A 19,080-nucleotide genomic window follows, 5' to 3' on the forward strand; every position below is an offset into this window, starting at 1 on the left:
AAAGTAGGTCATGGTGACATACTTTTCATATGACGCAGTTCAAGGTCCCATAATCCATCAACTGACAACTTTTGATGATCATAGGCTCAAAAGTGCCCAAGATATGCATTAAAATCCATTTAATAATACTTACTTGCGAAATTCAAAAAGTAGGTCACCATGGCCTACTTTTGAGACAACATGATATTAGGTCCTAAGATGCATCAACTGACAAAATTTGATAATCCTAGTCCTTATACTAAGCAAAATATCAAAGTTTTAACAAACCAAATTTAAGGTCAACTTTGAAGTGACCTTGAGACCACACCCTTTGCCCCAGGATGATGCCATTTTTTTTTTTTATATCTATAACCTATTCTCATCCTTATGCATAAGTTTGGTGATAATTTGCCCAGTGGTTCTTGAGAAGATTTTTTAGCAACCACTACTTTTGTTTGCATTTTCCTAATTATCTCCCCTTGTTAAAGGGTCACAACCCTAGTTTTAGTACAAATGAAAGCCCTTTGGCCAAGGATACCCTGTGAAAAATTTGTCAAAAATTGGCCAAGGGGTTCTTGAGATATAGCCCTATTCCCAAAAAGTTGACGCACACCGCACGCCAGACATATGGCCATATGATTAGCTCTTTAAGCCTTCGGCTCAAAAGAGCTAAATATAGAATGGGAAAAACTTTTCCTAATATTAGTGAGGAGGATGTTGAAACATTTTTTGATACTGACATTTTTATGGTTGATGAAACTTCAGAAAGCAGTGATTATGAATCAGATCTGTCTGATTATTTTTTCAGTCAGATGAGGAAAAAGGCACAAGGGTACAGCTCTCTGATGAAAATTCCATGGATTTATTGACACGGTTTATATGTACTATTTTTGGTGCTTTGGCAATCAGTATATTACATATCAGATTCAGTTGTTCAAACTTTGTTAAAACTGTTGTCAGGTATTTTAAAAAAATTTAAATAGATATTCGTCTGCTCTTAGAACTTTAGTAACTGTTTTCCCACAAAACATGTACAGGATGACAAAGAATTTATACGACAAAAAGTCTCAATTTTTACGATATGTTGTCTGTCGGAAATGTTTTACTTTATATGATTATGAAAATTGTTTTTTAATCATTGAGGATAAAAAGCAATCAAAACTATGTAACCACATCAGCTTCCCTAATCCCAGACTTGCACATATGCGTAGACCTTGCAGAGAACCATTACTTAGAGATATTGGAGAAACTGGTTTTCTAAATTTTGTACCATTTAAAACATTTTGTTACAAAACAATTAAATCCTCCTTACAAGTTTTTGTAAAGAGTGAGGAATTTGAGGATAAGTGTGAAATGTGGAGAGCTAGACACACTGAAAATGATATGATGTATGATATATATGATGGTAATATATGGAAAGAGTTCAATGGTTTAAAATATTTTTTTTTCACAGGGAAGGGTAATTATGGTCTGATGTTAAATGTTGACTGGTTTCAACCATTTAAGCATACAGATTACTCTGTTGGAGCTATTTATATTTCAATTTTGAATTTACCAAGAGAAGATAGGTTTAAGAGAGAAAACATAATCTTAATAGGTATCATTCCTGGCATGAAGAAAGAGCCACCTACAAATACATTTCTTCAGCCCCTAATTGACGAACTGAATGAGGCTTGGTATAACGGGTTTTTTTTTTCTTATGTCCAGAAAATCTGGAAAGCAGTAAAACAAATTCGATTAGCACTGCTTTATGTAGGATGTGATGTTCATGCAAGCAGAAAATTATGTGGATTTTATGGCCATATGGCGAATCTAGGTTGCAACACATGTGGAAAGCAGTTCCCAGGTGTGTTAGGTAAAAAAAAAAACGTTTGGAGGATTTGAGAGAAGCATGTGGCCTCCTAGACCTAATGATCAGCATAGAAAGATATGTGGAAAAATTTCAAAGGGTTAGAACGAGGCATTGGGGAAAAACATGGAGTCAGAATATCATGTCTTTTAGATTTAGATTATTTTGATCCAATAAGAATGACAACAATTGATTCCATGCACAATATATTTCTAGGTACAGCAAAACATATGTTAAAGGTTTGGAAAACTAAAATGGTTTTGAGTGAAAATGATTTTTTAGTTATTCAGCGAAAGATTGAAAATTTTACTTGTCCCTCTGATGTTGGGAAATTACCACAGAAATGTTCATCCTCATATGGATCGTTTAATGCAGACCAGTGGAAGAACTGGATATTACTGTTTTCGATATACGCTTTGAAAGATGTTATACCAGACATTCATTTAGAATGCTAGAGAAAATTTGTATTAGCTCGTAGAAACTTTGCTCCAGAAATATTTCTTTATGGAATGTCAAAGTACCTGATTTTTTATTAGTTGATTTTTGTAAAAAGTTTGAGCAGCTTTATGGCGAAGAGTTTGTTACACCAAATATGCATTTGCATGGTCATGTATTGGACTGTTTTGTGGCGAAGAGTTTGTTACACCAAATATGCATTTGCATGGTCATGTATTGGACTGTTTGTTTGACTTTGGCCCAATTTACTCATTTTGGTTGTTCAGTTTTGAAAGAGAGAATGGTATTCTAGGATCTTATCCAACAAATAGGAAGCAGATTGAAACTCAAATTATGAGGAAATATTTGAAAGAAAGTTGGGCTCGAGAAACTCAAACAGATATGTTTTCTGATCAAACTTTTTCTTGTTATATACAATGAATTGTCCACTTATACTGAAAATGTCCGTGGAACATTATACTAGCAATCAAAGTCATTTGGAAATATTGGTGTTGTAGAGAAAGCATCAATTCAGACATCTGTTTTTTCAGTAGACTGGAGTAATAATGATGGTATTTTTGTGAAAAATTTCAGGAATGAAACATTGACTGAAATAGAGGTGGATAAACTTCAGAGTATGTATTCATTTTTATACGGCCGTCTTTAGACATTACTTTGTCCAAGAGAGAGGTACATTATGTGGACAATTGTGAATGTATTCCTATTTACTAGACTTGAATGTTATTTGAATGCTATTTTATAGTATTTAGAGAATGACATGGATATAATTTAAGATACATGTTTATTTCTCATAGTTTCCTGGTTGTCTTATAGAACGGTGAGTTGTACAGAGTTTAACGTGCTTTGTGTCCATTGTGTAATAAATGTTGATATCTTGCTAACATTATCCAGCGAGTGGTTTATTTTACTCGGTCTCTATACGTACTAAGAGGGATAGAGGTTAAATGTTAATGTTATAATTTTGAGCTTCTTAGTAAATTGTTTACATATTATTACTTTTTATGCTTATAGGATACAGATCTTGAGTAAATATGTGAGTAAAAAGTAACATTGTGTTGTTTTTTTTTACTGGAATGTGAATATTAATATTGGTAAAAATACATGTAATTAATGATTGTAAACATGGTTTTGTTTGTTTACTTTGACACATTTGCAAATTAAATATATTGTCAGTGAGAAATATTCATGTTTCGGATACTTTCTCTGTTTTAGCTCACCTGAGCTGAAACCTCAAGTGAGCTTTTCTAATTGCCTGTTGTCCGTCGTCTGTCTGTAAACTTTTTACATTTTTGACTTCTCCAGAACCACTGGGCCAATTTCAACCAAACTTGGCCAAAAGCATCCTTGAATGAAGGGCTTTCAAGTTTGTTCAAATGAAGGGTCATGTCCCTTTCAAAGGGGAGATAATCTCAAAAATAGGGTGGGGTCATTTAAAAATCTTCTGAAGAACCACTGAGCCAGAAAAGCTGAGATTTACATGAAAGCTTCCTGACATAATGTAGATTCAAGTTTGTTAAAATCATGCCCGGGGTTGGGTGGGACCACGATAGGGGATCAACGTTTTACATGCAAATATATAGGAAAAATCTTCTCAAGAAAGCCCCTGAGGGTATGGTGGGGCCTCAATAGGGGATCAAAGTTTTACATACAAGTATATAGGAAAACTCTTCTCGAGAACCACTGGGTCAGAAAAGTTTACATTCACAGGAAAGCTTCCTGACCTAGTCCAGATTCAAATTTGAAAAAAATCATGGCCTCCGGAAGTAGGTTGGGATCACAATAGGGATCAAAGTTTTACATGCGGATATATAGGAAAAATCTTTAAATATGAACCAAGGTGACTCGGGTGAGTGATGTGGCCCATGGGCCTCTTGTTAGATTTGTTGGAATATTAATTACGCTGGAAAGATAATTTTGTTGAATAAATATTGTGCATTTGATTGTGATTCATATGAAATTAGTTCCAGATATATTAATTTATCAATTAGAAGAGCAAAAGGGGCACAAGGATGAATTGAAGTTTTTTCTCTTTTCAAAATATAAGTATCCCTCATACTGTAGAATAAATGATAGTTTGATATATATATATATATATATATATATATATATATATATATATATATATATATATATATATATTTAACTTTGTCTTTTGACAAAAAGTCGTAAGAAACATTTGTTCATATTTAAGAACATGAATTAAATTTTTAAAAATTCCTTTATTACCTTTTGACTTTGAAAGGTAATATAATAATTATAATCAACATACTCTGAGAAAACTTAAATAGTTATCTTTTTAAATTTCCAAAGATTAAAACAGATGAAATTTAAGAATTATAAAAAGATGATATATTATCAACTTTTCAGAGAAAAAGATGCATTGTCGTCTTTTTATATTGAAAAAGATATAAAAATTTGATATGTTGTTCATCTTTTCATAATCTGAAGGTGAAAGTCCACATTTTGATGTGAAAAAGGTGATCAAAGATAAAGCTTCATCTTTTGTAAACATTTTATAAATTATTAAATATTATAAATGGTGATTTTTCATGCAGTAATAAGCAGTGGTTTGTTTTTAACGTACGGTTTTCATTGTAATTAGGAATAGGTGATTAAGGTCAGCTATATACATGTTCATGTTTACATTGGATATGAATTTCATTATGTACTCAACTGTGATGCAATGTGAGCAAAGAATCAAATTTTTATCACTTAAACAAATATATATTAAAATATCTTTACTTTTAAAGAAACCTTTTGAAACTCCGTACTTTCATTAAGAAAATGATAAAAAAACAAAACAAAAATGGAGACATCTGGGGAAGATCACGTGACTAATGGCCAGGACGGTCACAGTTTAAACCAGGGAGGGAATTTGGTCTTTATGTGATGTGAAATCTGAATATTGTGTTACCCATATACTGCAGTGGTGTTTGCATTCGAACAGGAATATACTGTGCTAAAATTCTGTGGATACGAAAAAGGTGTTTTGCGATAACTTTAATTCTTCTAAAACATGGCCTCCCAAGGTGAGCACACATCACGGAAGTTAAGAAATAATAAAAATACCTCTCCGCCAGAACTCAATACCAGCGGTACAGATCGTCAAATGTCCGCTATCCAACATAGTTTAAAGACAATAACAGGAAAACTAGACGATATCAGTCAACTTCAAAAATTCATCGACAATATTAATAAAGATTTGTGGGATGAAGATGGCGTCGATGAGCGAATTAAGTACATGGGCCAACAGTTTGAATATAACACATCAGAGTTGGAAAGTCTAAGAAAGGAAAACTTTTGCCTACGTAGAGAGCTACAAGTTCTAAAATCCGTTGTAATTAACTTGAACAGAAGACTGGCCCAACAAGAAAACGAAGTGGTGGATCTAAGAGGCAGATCGATGAGGGACAACATCTTGATCCAAAACTTACCAGAGGAAGAAGATGAAGATTTATCGCACAAAGTTCGCCGATTGTTTAAAGAACAATTGCATATAGATGTAAATTTCGTACGTATTCATAGAAACGGACAAAAAACTCGGGGAGTACAAGGCCCAGAACTATAACAGGAAAACTTCAAAACTCTAGTAATAAGGATCGTATCCTTAGCGCAATCCGACAGAAGAGAGAAACATCGGGACTTTCGGACATGCCTTTCTACATAACCCCGCAAACGCCGCTGCAGATGGATGAGAACAAGATAAAACTGCAGGAAATGAACAACAAGTACAGAGAGGAAAATTTTAAAAACCAAGATAGTTGGTAACAAGCTTGTATTTCCTAATGGGAATATTTATCGGGATCGAGTGTTACCACCTAGAGCAGAAGATATATTGATGATGGATGACCAAGAGGTGGAGAAATTGGAAGAAACCACGGTGATCAATGGTGACAAGTTTTCTCAAGAAGGGAACATTTTCACGTCCTTATCTTCTACGACAGATACATATGCACAGGTACGAAATACATGTATGTACAAAAAAGTACTTCGAGACCCAGATTTCGCCTGTGCAAATCACAACGTATTAGCGTACCGATTCAAAGATGCAGAGGGTAAAATTCACGATGGTTATTGTGACAATGGTGAATACGGGGCCGGTCGACGCATGTTGAAAACTTTGGCAGACCAAGGATTTCTAAACGTCGCTGTCATTGTCTCCAGGAAGCTCGGTAAACATTTAGGTCCACTTAGGTTTGACATCATGAACAAACTGGCATTAAGTGCCACAGCTAAGCTGTGAATATTGTCAATGTAATTTCTTTGGCACAAGACACTTATTAAAGCCAATTGGAGAAAAAAACCAATATCCAATTTATGAACGTAGATTAATATAGTTGATTTCCAACAGTTAACATAATATATTTTAGGCCTATATTGTAGTATATTATGTTATGATTTCACAGAAAGTTTGCAAAACATTTGTAAAATATGTACATCATGGTTTTTTTCTAACTTGAATATTTTATATATAATCCGGATTTATCTTTTCCGTTCTTGGGACGCACTTGTAGTAATTTCGGATATGAAATGTCCTACTGTTTTCAGTTCAAGATTTATAAGGCAGTTTATGTTTCCGATATGCACATTGGGTGCACAAAGTTTTGTCACTTTCTGTAATATCTTTACTATTTGTGTTTATATTACATCTTGACCAATTCTTTACCGATGCAATGATTGCACGATGATACAGCATCGTACAAGGTTTTGTTATTGTAAATATGTTTTTCCTTTCTTTTTTCACTATATCTCACTGTCTTCTTAAACTTCAGGGGCATATTTTACTTTTCAAATCATGTCATTGGAAATGCATAAAGGTAGTCAATTGAAAGTGATAAATTATGATTGTATTAAAGAGTTTTTTTGTGTTGTTTTTTTTAAACCTAAGATTATGTTCCATGCCCCCTTTGTTTTGTATGGTTTCTTTCTTTCTTTCTCTTTTTCTCCTTAAAATTTACGAAAATGTATTTTGCATATGAATATTGATTATATTATTGTGTAGTTAAATTACATATATGTATATAATGTAAAAGTCAAATAAAAAAATCAAATAAAAAAAAAATAAATGAAGAAATAAAATGTGCTCCCCTACCTAGAATGCCCATACTTCACATTAATAATATCACGGGTTTTTTTCTAATTTGATAAATACTTTATTACACGCATGTATTATTTACTAAATGTATATATGACAGCTTCTTGTCTTTATATTGTTGTATACCATAATGGTGATGGGATCCAATAAATTGAATTGAGTACATGTAGTCTTGAAATATCACAAAATATAGAGTTGACAACAATTGAAATAAAAATGCAGACGTTTTCTCGTTAATTCAGTGACTCACAAACTTGCGCGTTTTCTGAGTGAAAGTTGTAAAACAAACATACTAGGTTTTGGTCCGTGATAACATAATACGGGGGTGAAATTCTTCTCATCTCCGCTAGCAATGGGTTTTGGGTCAACTGTGCCTTCGTGGACGAATAATCGAATGTAGGACAGAAAGTCACAGACAATAAATCACGGACAAAATGACCATGGACAAGGAAGTCACAATAAGAAATTTTATGAAAATAGGACAAAATGTCACAGGACAAAAAGTCACAGTTTAAAAACAAAATAAGGCAAAAAGTCACAATTAGAAATTTTATGAAAGTAGAAAAAAATGTCACAGGACAAAAAGTCACAGTTTATAAGAAAATAAAAAAATATTGATTTCTGATATATTTTGAAAACATATATGTTCTTTTTGTAAAGTTTAAAAATATATATATGCAAAATTTATATTTTCTATGAGATTTTGATAATAATTTAAAAATGTTATTCCTTTTATCATATTTATTGTAAAATATTATTTTGATTTTTAAAAGAGATTTTTTATTATAATAATATATACATTGTCATGTTTGTGACTTTTCCTTCCGATTTTGTGACTTTTTGTCCAGTGACGTTTTCTCCTGTGACTTTTTATCCTATCTGATCCAAAGTCATCATTGTGACTTTTTGTCCTACGGATTGTGTGACTTTTTGTCCGTATACCAAATAATCTTGGCTTGCGAAGATGGAAAAAATGCCTAGATAGTCCGCTTGCATTAACATGTATTATGAAGGTAAATTGAAGAATTATTCAGTAAATCCAATGATGTTGCAGTATATATAGCATGTATTTATTTTATTTTTGACTGAGAGGGAGATAGACAGCTAAGCACGTAACATCGTTTTAGAAGGGGTGGGACTCATTTATTAGTCCTAACCTGGACCAGCTGAAAAACTTAACATGTAAAGAAAACAATAAGGGAAATAAAGAAAAGTATCAGAATGAAAGGGGATGGATAATTAATCAGAAAGAAGTTGTACTTTCAAGATTCATACTGAACGTATTAAACTTCCCGTATCTGCATACATTCATGAATATTATAATCAATGATTACCGATGTTCTCTCTCTCTCTCTCTGTTGTCTCTCTTTCTGTATTGCTTTCTCTACCTCCCTTAGAACGTGTGGGGACTCGTTCAGGTTCGGGCAGTTGCCCGTACTTTGGTAGTAAAACTGGCACACTGGCCGCCTCCCCAGTTCCCCACAAAAAGTTTGCATGCGACCCTTTCCACCATATATGTAAATTTGCATCCTGTTTCTGATCCAATTAATAAATATTAAACTTGTATCAATCTTGTCATTCCAGCTGCTAAGCAGCCTTTGAAGGATTACAGGGCAGCCAGTTAAGCTTCGATACACCTACTGGTCTATTCAGATATTAGGTTAAGGTCACTATTCAATTCGGGCAGTAGGTCAGATGTCTTGCGGCTGGTTGTGCTGTATATTAAGTTGAATTTATCACAATAGGTTCTCTAGGTAAATTTAACATACCCTAGTCAAGTCATGATCATGAAGCCAATTCTTTTATTAATTTCAATTTGTTAATCATCGACAATGCTCTAATTTTTATATTGGATCAAGTTATATTTGTCAAGATGCATATTAACACAATATGATGGAATTAATTATGTTAAACAGCGCATTTGTCAGAGAGAGAGAGAGAGAAATCGGTAATTATTAAATATCCTTATTACATGTTGTACATGTATGCTTTTCATTTACTGAATATACTAATTTGCATTCAAAACAGGAATTGCCTGCAAGTACGCATTACTTAAACATCGAATTTAAGAATAGTTTAATGAAGAAAGAAGACTAAATGAAAAAAATTCAAAACCAGGTTTTCTCGAAAACATAATATATAGTTTTTGGTATCGTTGGAATTGGCTCAAAATGCTGATCGGGGGGGGGGGGGGGGGTATTGACATGTCCCCCCCCTTAAAATTCCACCCTTGATTATTTGGCCTGCGGCATATTTTCACTTCTCCCGCAAGGCGCCCATGTCGAGAATAAAGGTCCAAGAAGCTGTGTGTATTCGCAAATAACACACTCCGTGGAACACAGAGCACACGGTGTATCTCCGTGGATTTTCCACCGTGGTCTTTCCACGGTGGGTGTATAAAACTCGTGTCGTGTACTGTACGGCCTTTAAGCAAGGGGGATCTTTATCGTGTCACACGGGACCTGGGTATTTGCGGTATCATCCGAAGGACCGCCCCATTTAGTCGCCTCTGATGACAAGCAAGGGGTAATGAGGACCTATTCTAACCCGGATCCCCACGGGATTGATCGGCATTGAGAAGAGAGAACCAATCACTATTATCATAAGCCAATGCTTATGACTGAACACTTGTTATTGATGTCGATCTAAGACCCCTGTGTTCTCTTTTTAACACCCGGCTAGATTGTGGAAATGCCTTGTTGGGTGGTATCTATGCGAATTCTATATTTCGGCTTCAAAGGTCTAAAAATGTTCATAATCCCATTCAAAATGTTCAGTGCCTCTGCGAATTGTTTTTTAATAGATAGTCTATCGCTCATTTTCTCAATCATGTGAGTTCCTTTCTTTTTCAAATAATATTTTCGAGTGCAGAGTAACACTAAGATGATAAGGGTAATGAATGAGAATACAAGTGAAAATACTGAAATATAAAGAAAAAGAAACTTGCAAACAATTTGTGGAAAATTCAGTTTAACTTCGATATCTCGAACTCGGATATCTCAAATACCATGAATATGTTGAAGTGATTTGGAACCACTGTATTCTTATTGCATTTCAACCTCAATATCTTTAACCTTCGGATATATATATAAGTTTTTCTTGATCCCATTGAGTTCGAAATAACAAAGTTTCACTGTAATAGGCTGTTGTAATGAAGTTGCATTAAAACATAAAATATTTCTTTAAATTTATACTTATCAGAATGGTTAGTGTTGTCGTATTGTTTTTGTCATCAACAGAGGGCTGATCAGGTGTGCATGCCTATAATTATGATTAAGGTTTATACAAACTTTTACATTTTAAGTAGCAGTCCACGTAAGAATCATGCAGAAGGTGGCATACTGATAATCTTGGATTTTCATGAAACTTTCCATAACTCTTCATAATAATGATATATGAAGACATGCAGAGTAAAAAAATTGTGCATCAATGGTTGCTATGGAAATTAAAGCATTTGTGTTTCCATAGCAACCACTGTATTGGGTTTTGTAAAGTGCAGAAATACATACTTCTTAAAATTTGTATAAAAATGAAAATAATAATTTTTCAAACATAATGACAATTTATTTAGGCGAGGTAAAGGTTGCTTCAATATAAAAATGTACAATACTAATGAAATACTATTATATGGTATCTGTAGAGGACTTTGGAATAGGCATTGTTTTAATATTTATCAATTTTCTGTAAATTCGACAATTTTAAGATATTTTAAATACATATTACTTTAGTTATCCGAAAAGTGCCAAATTTTGATACATATTTTCTAAACAATCAATACTAAGTGTACTCAAAATAAAAATCAAAAGAGTCGGAAATCCACATAGTAACGGTTGCTAGGCAACTCTTTCAGGCCCATTTCCAACACAATAAAACAAGAATATCTGCAATATATGCATTAAAATGATTCCATTAACTGAAAATAAATACAAATCATCTGGGTTCACTTTAATTTATTGACATTTCAGACCAATTGGAGAAATCAGACTTCAACCATATCACCATAGCAACTGATTTTCCTTAGCAACGCACATAAAATTTAAAGTTGTATGATTAAATTGCACTGGAATGAGAACCTAATGCAAATATACCAATATATGATTTTCTACTGATATGTTGAATCCAATGAAGACATCAGGTTTAACTATATCACCATAGCAACCAATTTTCCCTAGCAACAAGCAAACATTTCAAACTGTACAATTCCAATTGCCTTCAAATGAGAATATAATACAAATATATCAACATGTAATTATTTACTAACATGTCGGACCCATGGAAGACAATATGTTTACACATATCACCATAGCAACCACTTTCCCTAACAACACTTAAAATATTTATTTGTACAATGCCATTGCACTGAAACGAGTATATAATTGAAAAATATCACCATATGAATCATGATTCTCTACTGACATGCCATACCCATTGAAGACAATGAGTTTAATTATATCACCATATAATTCTCTCTCTCTCTCTCTCTTTCTCTCTCTCTCTCTACTGTATCTTTATAATTATTCTACATTCATGCTTGAGTGAGTCTCTCTTTATGTACAATTTTGCTGCAAGTAAATTTTCCTGGTACTCCTCCAGCTATGAAATCTTGTCATTATCCAAGGTGAAGATAACGTACAGTGATCAATCTCATAACAATCTCATTATCTGGTTAATAGGCCTCCATGCTTCTCAGAATTCCTATGAGGATTTCAAACCATGCAGTTCCATCTGCAGCCAGATTGTGAAGTCTTTTTAAGCTTGTGATGCAGGACAAGTAGTTAAAATCCTAAATAACATGGCCCTTGAAAGATGATGAAATAAGTTTCTTCACAACAGGACTGGTAAATTCATATATGTACAATGGTTGAATGGCAGGCAGTCCCAATTTCTTGTCGAAAGGTTATAAGTTGTCTGCTGTGAAGGTACATTTCTTTTGTACTCAATGATGTTACCTGAAAATAATTTTGTTGGTTCAGAGACATTGTTTTTAAAAACAAGAGGCCCATGGGCCACATCGTTCACCTGAGTCACCTTGGCCCATATCTGAAGACTTTCCATATATATTTGCATGTAAAACTTTAGTCCCTATTATGGCCCAAACTACCCTTTGCAAACTTGAATCTACACTATGTCAGAAAGCTTTAATGTAAATGTCAACTTCTTTGGCCCAATGGTTCTTGAGAAGAAGATTTGTAAAGATTTTTCCTATATTTGTATGTAAAACCTTGACTCCACCCCCCCCCCCCCCTTGTGGCCCCATCCTACCCCCCGGGGGCCATGATTTGAACAAACTTGAATCTGCACTATGTCAGAAAGTTTTCATGTAAAAATCAGCTTTTTTGGCTTAGTGGTTCTTGAGAAGAAGAATTTTAAAGATTTTCCCTATATATTTGTATATAAAACTTTGATCCCCTATTGTGGCCCCATCCTACCCCAGGGGCCCATGATTTGAACAAACTTGAATCTGTATTATGTCAGGAAGCTTTCATGTAAATCTCAGCTTTTCTGGCTTAGTGGTTCTTGAGAAGAAGATTTTTAAAGTTTTTCCCTATATATTTGTATGTAAAACTTTGATCCCCCCCTTGTGGCCCCATCCTACCACCGGGGGCCATGATTTGTACAAACTTGAATCTGAAATATGTCAGGAAGCTTTCAGGTAAATTTCAGCTCTTCTGGCCCAGTGGTTCTTGAGAAGAAGATTTTTAAATGACCCCACCCTATTTTTACATTTTTGTGATTATCTCCCCTTTGAAAGGGACATGGCCCTTCATTTGAACAAACTTGAAAGCCCTTCACCCAAGGATGCTTTTGGCCATGTTTGGTTGAAATTGGCCCAGTGGTTCTGGAGAAGAAGTCGAAAATGTGAAAAGTTTAACAGACAGACAGACGACGGACAAAATGTGATCAGAAAAGCTCACTTGAGCTTTCAACTCAGGTGAGCTAAAAATTGCACAATGTTAAAAATGCCTATTCATTGAAACAGATATTTTCCATAAATGTATGTCAGTTGCTATTAAAAATTCATTTTACATTGGGTAATCATGGGATGTATTTTTTCAGAGTGCAGTGCGAGTTATTTCAATGAATGTTAATCATATCCATTGGATGAAGACATAATTTGGCATTGTTGATAATTTATTGTGTACCTGATAAAAAAGCAGGATTTAAAGAAGTCTAGTGCATGCTCCAATTTTTCTTTATCCATCTTCCAACAAATACGCTTCCCCTTTTCCTGAAGTACAACACCTATTTTGAAGAAGAAGAAAATATATAACATATTTCGAAATTAATTACAACTCATCATTTGTTGTCAAACAAAGGGGTCTAAAGACATTGAACAATATTTCTAATATCATTATTGATTTGACCTTTGTCTTGATTTTGTGGCCTCAAATACCATCAAGAGGCTCATGGGTTGCATTGCTCACCCGAGTCATCTTGACCCTGCTGTAGTGATTTTTAAAAGATTTGTTTCCAATCTTTATTCCCATGAAAATTTTTAACCCTATATTGCGACCCAGATCTAGCCCAAAAAGTTGCGATATAGCCTACTTGAATTCACATATGGGGATGCCTCAAAACCAATATGACTAACATGATCTTGCTGTTATTGAGAAAACATCTTTTTTAAAGATCTTCTTTCAAGCATATATGTCCTATAAATGTAAATTATGATTCATTGAGTAACCATAAACCAAGGGTTCATTTTACTGAGGGAAAAAAAACTTCAAATGAACTTAGGAATGTTGGTGTTATGATAGGATTTAGTGTGGCTCTGTGACACTTACACTGTCTTAAACATTTGTTTCAATCAATTTTCTGAATAGTCTAATATAAATTTCCAATTGTGTTTCACACCTACCCCTAGGGCCCAGAATTGAACACACAGAAATTTGAAAACCTGTTCATGCATGCATATTGATATGGCTAGTCTAATCATGGTCATCTGTTATTGAGATGAATATTTTTAAAGATGTTCCATACATATACCCAAATAAAACTTAGATCAATTATTGTGCCATACCCTACTTTCTAGGACCACAATTTGAACAAACTTAAATTGTGCAATATCTGTGAGTTTAACCTGACTACTAGTAATACCTGTCTTTTATGAAGATTTATTTAAAAAATGTCCAGTATACTTAGATCCTCTATGGTGATTGAATCTACACTATGTTAAGGAAGGTCTTTAGGTAAACATTTTAAATTTCATCTATGTGATATGAAATCAGATATGAGATCAGAGACATAGATAACATGTTACTTAGTCATGTAAATATTCCATATTTCTTGATTATCTCCCCTTTGAAGGGAGCATGACCCTTCATTTAATTTGAACAAGCTTGAATCCCCTTTTCTCAGGATGATTTTTGCTAGATTGACTGACAATGGCTCAGTGGTTGTAGAAAAGATTAAATTTTGAAAAGTCTACAAACAGATGGACAGACAGACAAAAGCTCACTAAAATGTTCAACTCAGGTGAGGTAAATAGGATAATATGCTCTGTGGTTTATCAGTATACCAAGTTTGTTGTCAACCAAGCAATTGGTGTGACTGACGGGTGCAAACTTAATTAATATTCCAACTCACATAAACAGGACAATATAACAACCTGAACAATACATATATTACATGTAAATATATACATGTGTATATTTACAATGACAACGGTTTTTCATTTTCATACATGCAAAGCAGATATCATGATGTATACCTTTAATATTGCTACATGACTTTGCATGTATTCAAGTCTGACCCATTCAAGTTCTTATTCTAGGAATCACGTCCATATTCTGTTGTTTGTTGTATGGCAAGCAAGTCATGGAATCTTCTTGGAATTTCAGTGAACAGATTCCTTGTATACTGAAATTTAAGTAAATATATTTCATTCAATGAAGCTGAACTACCAACTATCAATTTGTGGTGATGGCAATGATCTCGATACCTGCAGAGGTGTCAATAATTCAATTTTCAATCAAGTTCACAAGTTACCAAATTCTGTAGACAACAAGTATAACGGACATTATGATCAAAGAAAAATGGTGATCAGGTAAGCTATACAGACTTTTGGTTAAAAGACCCGTGCTAAATCATTACATCCGATACATTTTTGCTGATAAGAAATATTCATTTGATTAAAAATTATGTTTGAAATTGTTCATCTTATGCAAAATTAACTAAAATAGATTCTTAAGGTCTTCATATTTGATGTGATAAAAATTAGCTAATGAAGAGCACTTTTAATATGTATTTTCAACTATGTGGGTTGTGATTGGATTTTAAAAAATGCACCTATACTGGTTATAAGAAAATTAAAATGATTTTGATATAGAATCAGGTGTCACAAATAGTGTTTCCTATTTTAATTATTATTCCATGGCTGAGAAAATCAAAAATCATTAATTTTGAATTTCCACTGTGATGACATCATGATAAACAACTATGTGGAATCAACATTTGTACTTTTCTCAAAAATCAGATACAAAAAGACTCATGAAAATTCATGGGACTTGTGAATTTTCATGGGATTGAGGCTGCTCATAAACCATGAGTCTGGGGCTTATCTTTAAAAAGCCCTAGTAACAACCCTGATGTGTTATGAAATTTGAACCTGCGGTACATGTGTTAGATTAGAGTTGTGAGGATCAAGATACCCCAACATATCACCATATGCCATTGACTTGTCTAAACAATGTGTAACTGTTGACCCACCAGGTTCAGTAATCATGGGGTGGGGGTGGGGTTGTTGAATCATTCATTGAAATAACATGAAAAAAGAGCAATGATTCATTAGTTTCATTTTAGCTGATGTGTTTTGATTTTAGCCTGTGGAAGAAAAAGTTACTTTCAACCACTGGTTGGCAGAGGGAAAACAGAAGTGTTTCTAAAATGGCCTACATTTTAAAGTATAATATTTTTACATAGTTTTCACCCCCCCCCCCCCTGATACTATTTATTCATTAGTCGACAGCTTATTTATGGTACAAAGCAAAATAATTATTAAAATAAAGTATGGTGAAATTAGCTTAAGTAACCAATACATATTTATGATTTATTCACACAAACTTACCTGCACCGCCACCCATACTGGCCATAGCATTTTTCCACAAGCATGTTGCTCATCCCAAATGTTAATGATATGTGCCCATATCCGGTTCGTATATCCAATACAACTGACCGAGTGATCTGGGAAAACACAACCGAAAAATTCCAACGTGCGATTGTGAAAATAGACACAGGCACAGGCGGGCCTTGTGTCATGGATTTCCCGCAATGTGATTTGTTTAAGGAGCATAAATATCTAGCTACCGATTTCTTATAGTCATTCACATAAATTGTCTTTGAAACTTCTTCACATGGAGTATTTGTCCTTAAAGAAATGTTACAAAACGGCATCGTCTGTCTTCAAACCGCCAACTCGTGTGACATGTTGTCATGTTTCCCCAAACAATCGTATCTTTAACACTAAAGAGTTAGCAAAGGGAGATAATAAAATCGTCAATCTGCTAGATCGTACGTAGTTTTTAAAAATCTGTAACTAATTTGTAAACATGTTTCCAAATGATGTTTGTTATTTCTTTTACTGTCCATACTATTGACTTTATGTATCTATTAATCTTTAATGACAGAGTGTCCGATAATTAATTTTTATGACCATTTTCATTAGTGCTCTTTATAAAGAAAACAACGGGAAAATATTTTTGGAACCGAATATCCTTTCAGCCGATTAAAAATCTTAAGAAGGATTCAAGGTGAAATTTTTTATTGGATCAAGTTCAAAACATGATTTTCTTCAAAATTAGCCATTTTTCAAGAGATTTTAAATTTATAGCTGTGCCACTTTTTTTTCATTCTGCATGATTCTTACGTGGACTACTACTTAACTGAACAAACTATTAGTGAGATACTAGAAGAAGTCAACTATATGATTATCTTATAATCAATACTTTCAAAAATAATTTTTTGTAAATATATGAACAAATAAAAATAATATAGATATAATAAGACAAAAAGGTAAGTAATTACCTCAGTTGTTCCTGTAATTTTGGAGAAGGCAGAAGGCTAAAATGGAAAAAAAAAACCAGTAGGATATATAAGAGGAAAATGTTTTTTCAAATGTGTTATGGTTCAAGTTAAACCATTTGTTCATTATGTTCTATTGTTAACTTGCACATAAAATTTGAGTTGTTTGTACTAGATAAATATAAGATATTTCAAAAAAATAATTCAACAATCATTTTGGAAATGAATAGGGTGTGACTTTTTTTACAATGTTTAAGAAGTATACAAAGCTTAATGATTCTAAGTGGTAAGGTTTTCTTTCAATCTTACCCAACAAGTTTTTGTACACTAACACACCCATATACACACAGTTAGTAATGCTAAATCCCATTCGCAACTAGTCGCATGAGGGATAATAAATGAAATGATGGAAATTACCTCGGTTATTACTGTCATCTTGATGAGGGTAGAAGGCTACAATTAAGGGTAGAAAGAAATATAAGTTTGGAAGGATTTGGTATAAATACCGCTATCTGTTCATTAAAGGTTTTTAATTAGTTGTAAAATTAAAGCTGTATGTATACAAAATCAATTCACCTCACTGTTTTCATTTACAATACTGCTAGTCTGGATAGTGTTGTGTCTGCTGGTATCATCTTTTCCCCCAGATGAAGAAGTGATATGCTGCAAAGGTTTTCAATAATTGTGACATTCAGGAACTTAATCTAACCACATTTAATAATTACCACAAAGAAGTTGTTAAGCTTACATATCATCTTGTTACATCTGCCACCTTTAACCCCCCCCCCCCCCCCCCCCCAATGCATATACATTTCAGAATTCACCATTAGATTAAGATTATAAATAACTCACACATTCAGTTTGTAACTCCCCAAGGTAAAATGTAATTGGACTCTTTGTGATCGTGTGCATTGTTATATCTTTGCAGACGAGGTTGGTGTTTTCAATGGTGACAATGTGAGTGTCAATGTTGAATGTCAATGTGAGTGTGCAGTAGGAATGGGTCCAGTTGCAGCATGTATGTGTTATTTTGTATGCTCTACAGAAATTCTGTGAGAATGGTGACTTGACTACTGAGGAAACTTGCACCCAAAATTTGCAAACATTTCACCAAACAAAACCCTACAAGGGGAGTCCGATTAAAGCTAAAGACCTCCCTCTTGCAAATAATGCTGATGTCATTTATGACCCACGTCCACTTCAATTTAGGAACATGTCTGGATATCACGACACCTTTAGGAACATTTGGTTGAATCACCCATCAGTAAATACATTACCAATTTCACATTTATTTTCAATCGCAAACACAACTGCAATGGATTCTGACCATGATTATTTTCAGGAGAAACTTTCTGAAATGTGGCTGAAAAATTCCAATATTACAAGTATTACTAGTATGGAAATTGAAAAATTTGAAAATCAAACTCGTGGCCAAAGCATCAATCCTCTATGGCAGTCAGAAAGGTGCAAGAGAATTCACTCCTCAAATTTTGGAAAAATCTGCAAATGTACAGAAAAAACTAAGATGCATAATCTTGCCAATCGTTTAACTAAATATACCCCACAAATCAATGTTGCACCCATAATCCATGGTAGATGTTACGAGTCAGTAGCCATAAAAGGCTTTGAAGAAAAATGCAAAGTAAAAACTCAAAAATGTGGCACATTTGTATCCAAATCC

The 19,080-nt window shown here is 33.7% G+C and overlaps 1 long non-coding RNA gene across 3 annotated transcripts; it reads right to left on the minus strand.

Annotated features, from left to right (window-relative positions):
- Nucleotides 1-11,880: 11,880 nt before the first annotated feature.
- On the minus strand, nt 11,881-16,568 carry LOC125662066 (uncharacterized). Of its 3 annotated transcripts, XR_007365243.2 has the most exons (4): nt 16,447-16,568; nt 15,091-15,239; nt 13,523-13,622; nt 11,881-12,328 (listed from the first exon to the last, which is right to left on the minus strand). It is a non-coding gene; the product is annotated as an uncharacterized LOC125662066 (long non-coding RNA). The 3 variants fall into 3 exon arrangements; XR_008798113.1 differs by lacking the exon at nt 15,091-15,239; XR_008798112.1 differs by lacking the exon at nt 16,447-16,568 and having other exon boundaries at nt 15,091-15,742.
- Between the last annotated feature and the right edge of the window lie 2,512 nt (nt 16,569-19,080).

This window comes from Ostrea edulis, chromosome 8, assembly GCF_947568905.1.
Source record: "Ostrea edulis chromosome 8, xbOstEdul1.1, whole genome shotgun sequence".
In the NCBI taxonomy this organism is placed as follows: domain Eukaryota; kingdom Metazoa; phylum Mollusca; class Bivalvia; order Ostreida; family Ostreidae; genus Ostrea; species Ostrea edulis.